The sequence below is a fragment of the Neovison vison genome, chromosome 2 (assembly GCF_020171115.1).
Source record: "Neovison vison isolate M4711 chromosome 2, ASM_NN_V1, whole genome shotgun sequence".
Classification (NCBI taxonomy): Eukaryota; Metazoa; Chordata; class Mammalia; order Carnivora; family Mustelidae; genus Neogale; species Neogale vison.
This window is the reverse complement of record NC_058092.1, coordinates 222498029-222512225: the sequence shown is the minus strand read 5'-3', so window position 1 is coordinate 222512225 and position 14197 is coordinate 222498029. Positions and strand designations below refer to the sequence as shown.

The following is a 14197-nucleotide window of genomic DNA, read 5'->3' as shown; positions in this document are numbered from 1 at the left end:
CTCTGCTGTCCATGTCCTTTGGGTACGTAACATGGCTGTGAACCTGACATTCAAGACCATCCCATCTGTTCTCCACCAGACCCTCTATCTGAACTTTGTACTTTCTCCCTCTGGTTTGCTTTGGAAGACTATTGCCAGGATTCTGTCCTTGCCCTTTGGTGCATTCATTTCTTTCTTTGCATTAGCAACTCCCTTGCTGTGGCCAAATGTGACCTTCCCTTTATCATATCAAATTCCACTTTTTACAACCACTCACTCTAAGTGGATGTTTATTTTGCAGGCTAATCTCTTAATGTTCAGTTCGGTGCCCACTCATTTTAGTCTTGTTCCTTTTTTTAACACCTTGCAGTCTGTCTCCTACACACATAGCTTGTAAAATTCTTATGTCCCTCCTTGACAAATACAAAGGGGTTTTTCTAATTGTTGCCCATAGCACCTGCGATGTCCATACTGCAGCTTGGCCTCTCAGTGAGATGCTGCTTCTGTCCTTCTAGTTTCCTTGGCTCTCCGGTATTCTGTCTCCTTCAGGACTCCACCTTCTCCAGCTCTTTTTTTTGCCTCCCACTCTTTATCAGATGGTCCTGGTATAGTTGTTGGAGACTCTGAGTTAAAAAAGTCAATTCTATCTGAAATCTGTTTTTTTTATGAAAGTACCCAACTTTTACAACAAACGATGTGATCACATCGCTGGGCCGTTTCTGGCTTGTCAGTGGCCAGTTCCTGCCTTCTGGCCTGGGAGAAAACAGCTATGAAAGCACCAGTTCTAGAGGTCCCTTCCAGGAGCCAGAGCACAGTCCACTGTTGGGAGGTTGACCTTGTTCAGTTGAGGGAAGCAGGGATGAAGTCTCAAAGCAAAGCTTTGCTGATGACCCCTGGGTAATGTTTAACCAGGCAGGCAACGGGCATCCGTGTCAACCTTTGATGTCTGGCTCATTGCTGTGGCCACATCAAGGAAAGGGTATGTCAAAACAAGCCAGGGGTGCCACTGTTGGTGGCCTTGGTACTAGTGACAAAGCTACCTCTGGCAGGAAATGATGGCAATAAGTGCACAAGCTCAGTTTCCAGCCTTTTGGGAAAACGTCCTGCCACCTTCACATTACAGGTTAGTTGAAAATTAGAAGAGACCCCTGCAAACACCGGTTGAAATTCCTTAAGTCACATAGCGAAGATAGAGAAATTAGTAGAAGTAACGTGCCTACGTTAGGCAAGAACAGACGTGGGTTTCCCCTTGGTTCCTTTTGGTTTCTTTACCGGTGGGCTGATCCTATACCTAGACACCCATTTGCCTGCCATGGCCCCTTTGTAACTTTAATAATGCCCTTTTTGATTCTCAGGAGCATCTAGGTGTAGATAATAGAGTACAAGGTCACCGTATCCAGGGGGTGCATATGCACCTGCCGGTCAGTGACAAAAACCATCCTGCTAGAGTTGAGAAAGAAGCTACCTTTTGGGGATACCATTAGCTTTTCATAGAAGAGAGACATGGAAATTATTTACGTGATGAAAGATTTCACAACTTCATTGGAATGGGCAGCTTCACTGGGTGCCATTTCGATAATGATTTACTTCAGTCTACGTGCTTTCTGAGAATGTCACCATCTCTAAAGAAGAAATAATCTGTGTCATGCAGAACGACTTTGGTGTCTCCGTATTCTGTATTCTGGGAGGAGAAATTTATCTCTACCTTTGCTGCTCACTGGTTGAATCTCTCCAGTCTTTAGAATCTGATCCAACAGCAACGACTGTTGCTTGCAATATTTTTCCTTGAGATCTTTCTGGAAGCATAATATGTCCTTTGGTTACATTTGGTTTCAGCTATACTCCTTTGGGGAAGGAGCTTTCTAAATGCCTGTCCTGCCAGGACTTTGGCCACTGTAGTTCATCCTCTACTACACTTTTTTTTTTTTTTAACATACTCAGGGATTTACCACCTGAGAACTTTAACCATCTTCGAATTTACTTTTAAGGAAATGTTTATAAACATCTAGCTTCTGCTTTTTTTTTTTTTTTAAAGATTTTATTTATTTATTTGACAGATCACAAGTAGGCAGAGAAGCTGGCAGAGAGAGTGGAGGAGGCAGGCCCCCTGCCGAGCAGAGAGCCCAATGCAGGGCTCAATCCCAGGACCCTGGGATCATGACCCGAGCTGAAGGCAGAGGCTTTAACCCACTGAGCCACCCAGGCGCCCCATAGCTTCTGCTTCTTGATCCAATCTGAGCACTTACAGGGGAGATGGCAGGGAAAGAGTCTAGATGATCTCCAAGTAATCTCTTGGTTTTCCAGAACCCCACTAAGCCCATCTCCCGTAGTACTTCTGGAGCATTTGAGGCCAAATGAATATGCTTTGTTATTTCTCTATGGTTCAAATAGTGAGCAAAATATCTCTGCTTCTTTTGTATGATTCTAGGCATGCATGGTGGGGCAGAGAGCTACCGTCTCCCTTCATTTAATAAGGAAAAACCAGAACAATGTGGGACCCATGACAAGGATGTCAGGGAGGGGTTGAATATGTCCTCTCTTTACTGGTCAGTGGTTCTCAAGAAGGATCACCAGACAAATAGCATTAGCACCACTTGTTGGAAAAACAAATACTTCAGGCCCCACCCCAAGTGCCCAGCAATCTGTTTTAACTAACCCTCAGGGACTCAATAGAGTTTGAGAACCCCTGTTCTAGTTATACTGCCTTGGCAAAAACTGGAGTTCCACATTGCACTCAGGAAGTGAAAACGAGGCGTGAAGGCGAGTTGATAAGTACCCTGTCCAAAACGGCTTCTTCTCAGGAAAGTATGAAAGCCCCCAAGTGAACTTGATAGCACTGGGCTACGGAATAATGGCCTTGGACCCTCTGTGCCTGTCGGGGTGCATCTGTATTGGGCCATGGTAATACTGAGCCTTGTCATTGCTCACCATCTCTGTAGGTAAGGGCAGGCGTACCCTCAGCCTCGTGTGACTTGTCATCTGGAGGGTTCTCAGCACTCAGTTTATCAAAAGGAAGGCTTGCCTAAGTTTTGTTCTGTGTGTGAATTTTATATGGCCCTTCAAATCCTTTTTTAAAAAAATGTTTAGTAAAGGGGCGCCTGGGTGGCTCAGCGGGTTAAGCCTCTGCCTTCGGCTCAGGTCATGATCTCCGGGTCCTGGGATCGAGCCCCACATCGGGCTGTCTGCTCAGCAGGGAGCCTGCTTCCCCCTCTCTCTGCCTGCCTCTCTGCCTCCTTGTGATCTCTCTCTCTGTGTCAAATAAATAAATAAAATCTTAAAAAAAATGTTTAGTGAAAAGTCTTATACATTGTTTTGCTGGAGCCAGTTAACGTTCTTCTAGTTTCACATGATCATGTAATTTTTCACGATCTATGCTAAATGCAGGAATTATTTGGACATCATGGCTTGGGAGTTTGCTCATGTTGTTTGCTGGTTTGCATCCCGTTTGGCTGGTGGTCTGATGATGATGCTTCTGTTCCAGGTTCTTTCCTCCACTTCCTGTGTGAGCACGGGCAATTTCCTCCTCTGTAAAACCTGGGGGCTGAATGCTGGTGACTCTTCATTTCCCTTTCAGAGCTAAACTTTAAGGAAATAGAGAAAAGCCAATTCCATCCAGTTGCAACATTTCAAATTTACAAAACACTTCCACATTCATCCCACCTAATTTCTTCTTCAAGAACGCATTGCAGGGTGCCTGGGTGGCTCAGTCAGGTAAACGTGTGCCTTTGGCTCAGGTCATGATCCCAGGGTCCTGGGATCAAACCCCGCATTGGACTGTCTGCTCAGAGGGGAGTCTGCTTTACCTTGTCCCTTTGCCCCAACCCCCTGCTCCTGCTCTTATTTTTCTCTCTCTCAAGTAAATAAATGAATAAAATCTTGAAGAAGAAGAAGAAGAAGAGGGAGAAGAAGAAGAAGAAGAAGAAGAATGCATTGTGAGGATGTCCCTATACAAAGAGAGACTCGCTAGGAGGATCTTGTAGACGCCCTCTTCGACCGTGGTGCTCACACAGAGTTGAGCAGGAGCAGACCCTCCCGGGGTTGAGGATGGCTCAAACTGGCTGCCATTTGTTGTGCATCTTTTATGGCACAGAGCCCAAACTCAGCAGGGATAGCCATACCCGTTGGAGGACATCATGGAGAGAATGCGACCTCCCATTGACCCGCAGGCTGGACCAGGGCGATGGGAAGCTCCTTACCCCTCCCCTGTACATTTCACTTGGAATGTACACTTCGCCCAAGATTCCTACCCTAGTGGCCATCTCAAGGAGGTGGCGCTGAGAGAGAAGGGGCTTGTTCAGATCATCTAGAGGGCTTCCGTGACAGAACCCAGCCAAGGGCTCTCCGTGAACTTACAAGATTCCACTGTGGAGATAGAGTCTTGCTGCCGCCCAGGACAAGCCTGGTAAGTGAGTTCCCTTGCTTGCTTCAGTTTGCTGCCTACCCATCTGGAGTGGTCGGCCTTTCTCTTTGGAGTCTCTTTGCCCTTGGTGTCCAAGGGCCAGTTCGTGAAGCTTCTTGGGATAGTATCTTTAGTATCTTGTGGGACAAACACCATGCACGTCACTTGGTGGTGGTCCTCCAGACCCTCAGAGGAAACCGAAGTGAGCAATTAGGCAAGGTCACATTGCTAGCAGGCTGTGACCCTCAGCACTCTGTTTTAGAAGCGCTCAAGGGTGGCACGCAGCCTCCCTGAGGGGTCCACATCTGGAAGAGAGAAGGAATAACACAGACAGAATCTGCAGGGGGCATCGTCTGGGAGGTGTTTTGAGCGCCAGGCAGGCTTTATTTGGGCTCACGCCGAGGTCTTCCTCTGTGTTCCCTGGGTTGGAAAAGTCACGGTCTCTCAGGTGGAGGGAAGACGTGAGGTTCTACCCCGTCCCCCCCCAGGGCAGCCTGTAGTCCTGGCCCCTCCATCTGGGGTCAGGAGATCTCTCCTCCCCTACAAAGCACTGAATAAGTCACTTCTAATCTGCATTCCGGGGACAGTGATGGTACAGAGTAATGCTCTAAGGCTGGAAACTGCCAAGTCATCTTTTTATGGAAAGTTTGTTTCTATCTCTGGATTCTGAAGATTTACAGAATCTGCTTTGTAGGAGCCTTCCAGCCTCATTAACTTTTCCCCACTGAAGTTCCCGCTCACGGTAGGCACAAAGCAGGCGAATTAATTTGGAAAGAATGTTTCAGACGGGCAGTGGAACACAGCCATTGTTTTTGATCAGCTCGAAACTTAATTTTTATTGGCAACAGCCTTCCACTGAGGTCATTCCCGATGAAAATTCGTTGTGCTCTCTAATCTGTTGTACCAGGAGCATCGGTGTAAATGGCGTGTCCATGGTTGCCGTTCTCATTCAATTTTGTTAGCAATAGAATCTTGCCAGTGCCCGGGAAACAGTTTCACGTAAATAAAGGTGAAATGTACAAGTTGAAAGAGTACTTGTCAGAAAGGACATTCGGATCTCACGACACTGGAAGGAACCAGAATGTGGCAGACACTGAATTTCTGTAGACATCGGTTTCTCTAGCAGAGATGTGACCCTCAAATGCACAAAGACAGAGGCACCAAGAACCAGACAAATTTCCCGAAAAGATGTGAGGAAATCAGCTTTAAAAATTAGAATGTAATTTGAAAGGAGGAGATGATTTGCTATGTGTAAAGTAGTGCCCTGGCAAAGTCTTCAGTGATATAAAGTTCAGCACATCTACAAACTGGAGTCAGTAACTGTTTCTATCGATCTGGGCAAACACTTGATGTCTCACACTTGTAAATTACAGCAGAGTCAGAGTCCTATGCCTATCATGGGGAACCGAGATGGGCCAGCGGGCAAAGCTTTGCAAGTGTAATTCATTCTCTCAGTGTCAGGGAACTGGGTCTCCTGGAGGCAGAGTTCTTGCAGGAGATTCTGTAGGACTCTGTCTATACCCTCTCAACCATCTGGGGGTCACCCAAGGACCTAAGGACATTCCAGCCCCTCCTGTCTGCCTGGATCTCCCCGCTGAGGGCAGTCTCTGACTGGGAAGCATGAGGGACCCACAGGGCAAGCCAGAAGTGCTGGGATGTTAACATCCCAAGAGTGACCCTCAGCCAAGGAGGGGGTGGGAGCCAGAAGATACATAGTTGGCTTTTTGACCCCTCATTGGGACAATTCAGAGGATCCCCAGTGGAATTAAGCTCCACAGGCCATGGCAGTGACCCACTCCTTAGTTTTTTTCTTGGCTTTCCCTCTTCCCTGTCTCCCTTTCCACGTCACTTATTGGGGCTTCCTGGCATCAGCTCACACATAAATGACTTGTAGACAATTCTCGTCTCAGGAGCTGCTTTTAGTGGAACCCAAACCAAGACAGTCATCCTGACTATTCGTTGGCTAGACGCTGAGTTACAAAGTGATGTTAAGAGTGTTTCTAAAGACTGCTGCTATGTTGGACTTACCAATGCACTGTCATGCCAGCTAGCAGAGCAGTTCAAGAGAGGGGGAGAGAACCCGACACTTCTAATTCCCAATTTGCCATCCATGTTCAGAGTTGGTGATGAGGAAGGATCTATGAGCGTTGTCCTTGCTTCTTTTGCTGGTTGCCCGTGCAGAAGATCAACACGGTGCTTGGAGAGATTAGAATTCAGGTGGTAAATGTTCGGGGAGTCTTTTTTTTTTTTTTTTAAGATTGTATTTATTTATTTATTTGACAGAGAGAGATCACAAGTAGGCAGAGAGGCAGGCAGAGAGAGATGGAAGCAGGCTCCCTGCTGAGCAGAGAGCCCGATGCGGGACTCGATCCCAGGACCCGGAGATCATGACCTGAGCCGAAGGCAGCGGCCCAACCCACTGAACCACCCAGGCGCCCCTAAATGTTCGGGGAGTCTTATGGCTACCGTTGCCAACACTGACAGAGTTTAATAGGCGGGAGGGATAGGATACAAAGTATAAAGTGAGCAGCTCCTCGTCTCCTTGGAGACACAAGACTTTTCCCAAGAAAAGTTACCTGGAGGCAAATTACAGAACCTGCTGTGGGCATCTGGGGCGGAGAGGTGACTGAGGGGGGTGCATGGCCGTCAGTCTTCAGCTGGGTCTGGAAGGAAGGGTGAGAATCAGGCGGTGGGAACAGGAATCCTTGCAGAATCTCACTCCTTAAGTAAATTTCTCAGAACCATTAAGTTGCGCATGGGTCACCTGTGGGCTTCATTCAGACCGCAGACTTGCCTCCTTTGGTGACTTTGGCCCAAGAAATGGAGTCGATGTGCAAGCTATCAAAAGATTTCTAAGTTCTAAAATCCTAGCTTTTAAGATTGCTAGAAGATCTGGCAGCACTGGGTCTGTATTCTCCCTGGAACAATGGCTTCAGATGAGGCCTGTGGCTTCTGGTTTGCTACAGTTCCTCCCCCTTCCCCCTCCCCACCTGATTGTTTCCTGTTCCTGAAGCCAAGGGTCAAGAGGTCACTGAATCACCACGCTTGCAGATTTTCTATTTTTTCCCCTGAATACTGAGCAATGTCTCTAAATGCATGCGTTTACTTAAAATGACAAAAAAGAAAGCCATTTGAGTGTGCAGATGGGAAATGTATTTTCTTCAAGGGAGAATAAAATGGTACATATTGAGCATGAACTAATTGCTGGTGGCTGAGCTAACAGCTCTCCAGGCACAGCCAGCCGCTCCCCATTTTACAGATGAAGATGTGGAGGCGGGAACATCTCAGGGAAACGCCTTAAGCTTCTTTAAACACCAGCCAGCCTGGTGCTGGAACCTTTGCTCTTTCCACCAAGCCCCAGGGCTTCCTTGACCTTGAGCTTCTCCTCCAGTGCTCGACTGTCATGATCTGGGTGTGGTAAGTCCCCACAGTCGCCACATGTAGGGGGAGGGTGGATAGGTTAGGGGTGAGGGTTGTGGGAGGGAGAGTCCGGAGACGCACCGGAAATACGGACGTATGGTCACCCCCATGACTTGAAGCCCGCCTCCCAGGACCCACAAGTCTGTTTCAGGACTTACACCAGCCCGAGCCCCCCCAGCCCCAGGACAGGGACAGAGAGGGGTTTCAGGAGGGGAAGTGAGGGCTGGTGTTGAGGGTGCCGGATGGGCAAATCCCAAGTCTGGATAAGGAAATGCAGGCCATGACCAAGAAATCATGGGTGACTCCGTGTTCACCACTTTCTTCAGGTACAGAGCCCTGAACCACCAACCTACTTTTGAACACGCAGGGCCCCACGCAGGAGTCTGGGGGCTTCTGGGTAAACTGTCTTCTGGACATGACTGCTGCTGACGTGTCCGTAGCTCCGTGATTCCATCAGTGTCTGGAATCTGCCCAGGCTCCCAGGCTTCGAGTCCCAGCTCCCTCCTGACCAGCCCAGAGACCTTTCAGCTGTTTCTTGATTACCTGCCTCCACCCATAGGGGATACAATGAAATAACGAATGTTCAGGAAGCATTTAGTACCAAGCCTGGTGCATAGGAAATGCTTTATAAATGTTTAGCTCTGTCAAGGGTCTGTCCCTTTCCAGATGGCTCAGAAACTTTCCCCAGGACCTTCTGCTTTTTCTCCTTCCATCTGCCCACTCTCTCCCTTAGCCAGAGATCTCTGGAACACTCCGGCAAAACCTGCGGCAGCCACATGACAGGGGCAATATGTTCAGGAATGGTGCTTTGTGCTTCCCTAGCCTCCCCAGCCTTCCTGAGTCCATGAAGTCTCAGATGCCGGTTTGCCTGGGTCTGGTCCCACCTACAGGGATGCAGGGTGTGGCCACGTGGCGCATCCCAGCTCTGTCCACTAGGTGGTGCTAGCATTTCACCCAGGGCTCCTGGACCCAGGGCTGAAAAGAATGCCCGCCAGCCCCCAGATCCCCGGTCGAGAATGTGGGCTCCCCTGTGAGGGCTTTGAGAAGCTCCTCCAGCTCCTTAGCAAGGGCAGCAGCCACAGATGAGACCTCAGGTTGGATCTTCCAAGTGGAGGAAAGGAGAGGAGGAGACAGGAATGGGAAGGGATGGGATAGAAAGGGCAGGGGTAGGTGTGGTTCCTGTAGTCCTAGGTCCCCTGTCTGCTGTCCCCAGTGGAACAAGGATGGCAGTGGGTGAAGCCTGAGGGAGCCCTGTCATCTCTGCCTTGGGCTTCTGTCTGGGGTTGTGTCTCTGCCCATCCCCTATGTTAGTTCCGCCTCTGGCCACTCTGTCACTCTCTCCGGTACCCTTGCCCCCTGTCCCCTCTGCCTCGCTGTCCACCTTCCAGAAGCCTCTCCTCTGCTAGTACCTTCCAGAGCCCTCCAAGACCACATCCTCTCTCCTTGTCCTCCCTGCTCACTAGAGTCAAACCCAGAACCGCTCGAGCTTTCCTTAGACCCGGCCCTCCTCTGCAGCTTTGTCACCACTTCCGCACGTTCAAATCTTATCTTTCCCCCTTGGGTCACCTAGAAGTGATTGCTCCTTCTTCTGAACCCTCGTTCCATTTCTCCTATGACACTGGACACCTTCATCCATTCCACTGAGCCGCTACTATGTGCAGCAAGGGACCGGACAGCGGTGAACCACACTGACTTCCCTCCCTCGGGGAGCTTTCATTCCAGGTGCTGAGCTCCGTCTCGGAGGAGGGAGCGGGAGAGTAAATAAAGCCGAGGCGAGGAAGTGTGCCATGAATGAAGCTAATGGGGTCCTGTGAGAGAGCGTACCTGTGGGATGTGGCTGGGGGAATCTTCTCTCAGCAAGTTGACAGTTAAGCTGGGAGCCTGAAGGCTGACAAAGAGCCATCTTTGCAAAGAGGCTCCGCAGTGGGGCTGCTCCTGTCCGGGAGACAGCATGAGTGGGACCCTGGGGCTAGGATGGGAAGGTACTGGGCCATAGAGAAGCTGGGAGAAGGCTGGAACCCAGCACCGGAGCACAGAGTAGGCACTTCGCGAAGGGAAATCAGCAAGGCTTAAGCCCTCTAAAGGTACCGTTGCTGCTTGGTGTGCGGTGGCCTGGGGGGAAGGGGAAGAAAGGAAACCACAATGCACAGAAGATGATGGTGTCCAGGACCAGGGTGGGGAGGAGCTGGGGAAGTGGGCCCATTGGGGTATGCTCTGGAGATCGACGGGTGGCTCTTCCCTATCACAAAGGGATGGGGTCTCGTGTCAAGCGGAATGCTTGGGCTGGGGTGGAGGGGTCATTGCCTCCTAGGGTACTGGCAGGAACGGGTTCTGAGGCCATCGTCTGAGATGCCAAGGGTGAGATGCTGGAGCATCGAGCTCTGGGGTGGGCGCAGGAGGGGCTGAGTGACCTGGACAGTTGATTTGACATTTGAGTCATGGCCTCAGAACTTCCAGAGGGCAAGGGACGGTGGTGGCCTTCCTTGGGCAAAATGAGCATCAGGATTTGATACTGTTGTGGGTCCAGGTGCCAACGGGGCTGGAGCAGGGTCCCCTTGGCTGCCTGCCACGGGCCCTGTGAGGAGCCCTTGCTGGGGCCGCAGACAGGGAGGGGTCAGGCTGGGCCGTCCCTTTTCCCCCTTTGCCCTGTGCCCACGGGGTTCTAAGCCCCCTGGCTCACATTGCTCTTGCTTAAGCACTGAGCTCCAGATCCCTCGTATTTTCCCTTTGGTGGCGGCGCCTGCGTGCTTCTAAACCTGTGGAAAGTGGAGTGCTTTAGAGTTCCGTAGTCCAGATGGCCTTGCAGAAGGGGACCGTGGGTGCCTCCCACACCGCCCAGAAACACATCCTGGATGCCTGAATGAGATCCGAACTTCACTGCTAACAAAGATTCTGCTGGCTGTGAACTGCCTTCCTCCAGAGAAGGCTACCCGGGGAGACCTCGTTTACAGTGTAAATTTTGCACCTTACTAAAGCTGAGATCCACAAAGCAAGCTGGGGGTGGGTGGTGGGAGCGAGGTAGTGGCGCTATTCGTCTGGGATCTGCGATTCGATGGCAAACGCTGAGGAGGGACCGAGGGAGGGATTGGAAGCCGACAGGCCAGTGTCCTGCGCTGCGCGATTTGGCTCTGGCCCTGCCCTTTTGGGAACGCTAGCCGCCCTCCCACTGTAGGGCAGAAGCTCCAGAAGCTAGAGAGCGCCGCGGTCTGCGAGCGCCGTGTGCATTCCCGCCGCTAGAGGGCGCCGGCACCCTACAGTGCGGCCGGGAGTGGAAGAGCCGCACGTAGCGGCTCCGGATGCACGTACTACAGGGCTTGATCTGCGGTCTGGCATCCCCTGCACCCCCGGCAACTCCTGCTCCGGGGCTCACATGTGGCTGCTGCTTCCTTGGGTCTCTCGCCAAGCATCTCTGGCCCCACTATTGGCCACGTGAGCCCTAGAGTGGGGACCTCCCGCCAGAGCCCCCACCCCGGTGGTGAACATTAGAAGGGCTCCCAGAGCTGGCTCCCGTGTGTGTAGTCGGGTCTGCCTGTCCAGGATCCTGTAGGTGCCTCTGGCCTCCCTACAGGGTGAATTTCCTGGGGGAGCCCCTGTCTTTGGCCCCTGTTCCCGTCTGCCCGTCAGGCCTAGCTAGGTGCAGCATTCAGTAGGAGCTCATCAGATGCACTAGACCCGGGTGTCTCCTGGAGGTAGGCTCCGGAGCATTGCAGGCTGGGGTGGTGGCAAGGCCTTGGCAGACAATGAGTGGGCGGGAAGGTGGTGTGGCCCCAGCTCAGCTGGTCCTGCAGGGGGAGGCTCAGAAGCCAGAAGGGCTGGGGACCACAAGCGAGGGAGGAGGGCCCAGCAGGGAGGAGGGGGAGGAGGAACCCCAGCACCTAGAGGAGGAAGGGGAGCAGGAGGAGGCAGCAGAGGGCAGTAAGCTGTTCTGGGAAGTACGGAGGATTCAGACAGGCAGGGAGGATAGGATCTATGCCACCAGAAGTTTTGGCCAGTGGCCACCCCGGCTTGCCTCTGTCCGAGAACCGACCCATGGAGCCGGCTCTGCTTCCCACTTCCAAAGCTGTTTCCTCCAGGCTGCTCTGGGACAGTGAAACAAGGAGGGGGATGTTTCCCTTATTCTGCCCTGGACTTTAACCATGGGGCCAGCTCTCTGGAGGATGCAGGGAGAGCCACCATCCCCGGCTGCTAGGGCCTGTGTGCCCCATGGGGTCCCCGGAGGTCCTGACAGCTACAGCACAGGTGTCATGCTTCGACTGGTGTGGCTCTTGCCACCAGCACCTCTGAACGTGGGCAACCTTGGGGTGGGTCTGCTTCAAGGTCTCGGATCCCCCGCCTCACCATGTGGGCTGTGGGTGCCCTGGGCCGGCTGCATTTTCTTCTTCCAGAGGACATAGCTTCTGTCCCGACAGCTGCAGGACGATGCTTATGGGCTAACCTCCAGCCACAGTTTCTCAGGTCTGATGATAAAGCCTCACTGTGTATAGGGCTTGTCTGAAATGTCAATATATATGATTTTTCAATGTCGTTGGCGGAGGATCATCATCATAAAGAGAGCCTTAGCGATGGGCATTGTCCAGAGCCTGTGGACTCACGCAGAGTCTGTGTGGAACACGAGGGAGTCCAATGAATGGAAGGCCCGTGGGTAGGAGGTAGCAGCCATGCTTCTGAAGGCCAGGCTGGTTAGAGAAGGTGCCGTGCCTATGCAGCCCCAGCAGACACCAGGAGGTAGTGGGCCATGGCCAGCTTTCTATTCATTTCTGCGTTGCAGTATGATAGTAAGTGTGACTTTTTGGGAGGAGAGGCTCAGAGAGGTTTAGATTCTTGCCCAGGGCCACACAGCAAAGCAGAGACAGAGCAAGGCTCGGGACACAGATTCCTGCCTTTAGATCTTCAGAGTTCTTTCGTCAAAGTAGTTATCCACTTGGTCTAATCATCTTCACTGCATGCTTACTGCATGCTAGGTGCCAAGGACAGCTTGGGGTCTGATGGGAGATGCTGACAAGGTGACAGGACCACAAAAGGATGATGGGGTACACAAGGTGACAAGCCCAGGCAGGACATCAGCGTGGCTCAGAGGAGGAACGCACCTTGGCTGAGTTGGGTAGCAAGCAGGACTTCCTAGAGGAAGTGAAAAGTAATTGGGCTTTGATGGAAGAGAATCCAGTAATGAGATACCCCATTGAGAATGTCCCAGCAGAAACAGAGTAAACACTAACGAAAGGACAGGTAAGTAGCCGAAGTCACTGACATCTTGGAGCTCTCACTAGACCGTAGTCCCTGGGAGCAGGAATCTGTAGCCCGAGGTGACTCGCTCTGGGGGAATGGGGAGTGGCCAGGGACCCCCGGCTGGTTGGTGGCGGGGCTGAGATTCTGCTCATCTGAGGCCTCTTGCTTTCCTTTGTAAAAAAATTCCTGCTCATCATGGGAAATTTCAAACATGTGCGACAGTGGAGAGACAAGTGTTAACAAAGCCCTACGCTTGCATCAGCCGGCTTCAACAATCGCCAACTTCGGGCCAATTGTGTTTTGTCTGTTTCCTCCCTGCTCCCCCACCTCCGGATTATTTCAGAGCAAATCCCTGACATAGGATCATTTTATCCATAAATATTTCAGCAGGAAGCTCTAAAGGATAGTGAAACTTTAAAAAAACATAATCACAATAGCATTATCACACCTAAAAACAGCAGTCATTCTAGTCGGTGTTCAACGTTCAATTGCTAAAAAAAATTTTTTTTTAAAGATTTTTATTCATTTATTTGATAGATAGAAATCACAAGTAGGCAGAGAGGCAGGCAGAGAGAGAGGGGGAAGCAGGCTCCCCTCTGAGCAGAGAGCCCGATGGGGGACTCGATCCCAGGACCCCGAGATTATGACCTGAGCCGAAGGCAGAGGCTTAAACCACTGAGCCACCCAGGCGCCCCCCCAAATTTTTTTTTAACAGTTGGTTTGTTCAAGTCAGGATCCCAGCAAGAGCCACACGTTGCAAGCAGTTAGGTCTTTCAAGTTTCTTTGGAGCTGTATTTTTTTCCCTTTCCTGTCCCTCCGCCTTGCAGTGTATTTGTTAAGACAGCTGGTGGTTTCCCACACCTGCCGTTGGCATCCTCAGGGTCCTGGGCGACCTGTTCCTCTGTCCCCTGTATTTCTGTAATCTGGAAGTCTGGAACTTGGATCTGGAGCCTGGATCCCATTCAGGTGCAGTTTTGGTATCTCTGGCATTCTTAAAGCCCAAAAGCAAAAGCCAGCTGCTGAGCACCGTGTGCGTGTGTGTGCGTGTGTGCCGGTGTATCCACATATGCGTGCATGTGCCTATGGTCTACTTTCTTCCCTCTTTGGCCACTTCCCGGCAGCCACTGCTTTCCACTGTTCATAGACTCCTCTCAAGGTTGTAAAACTCCTTCA

The 14197-nt window shown here is 51.2% G+C and overlaps 1 pseudogene; it reads right to left on the bottom strand.

Moving 5' to 3' along the window:
- Positions 1-1567: 1567 nt before the first annotated feature.
- Positions 1568-8215, bottom strand: LOC122899295 (annotated as a pseudogene).
- Positions 8216-14197: the final 5982 nt, after the last annotated feature.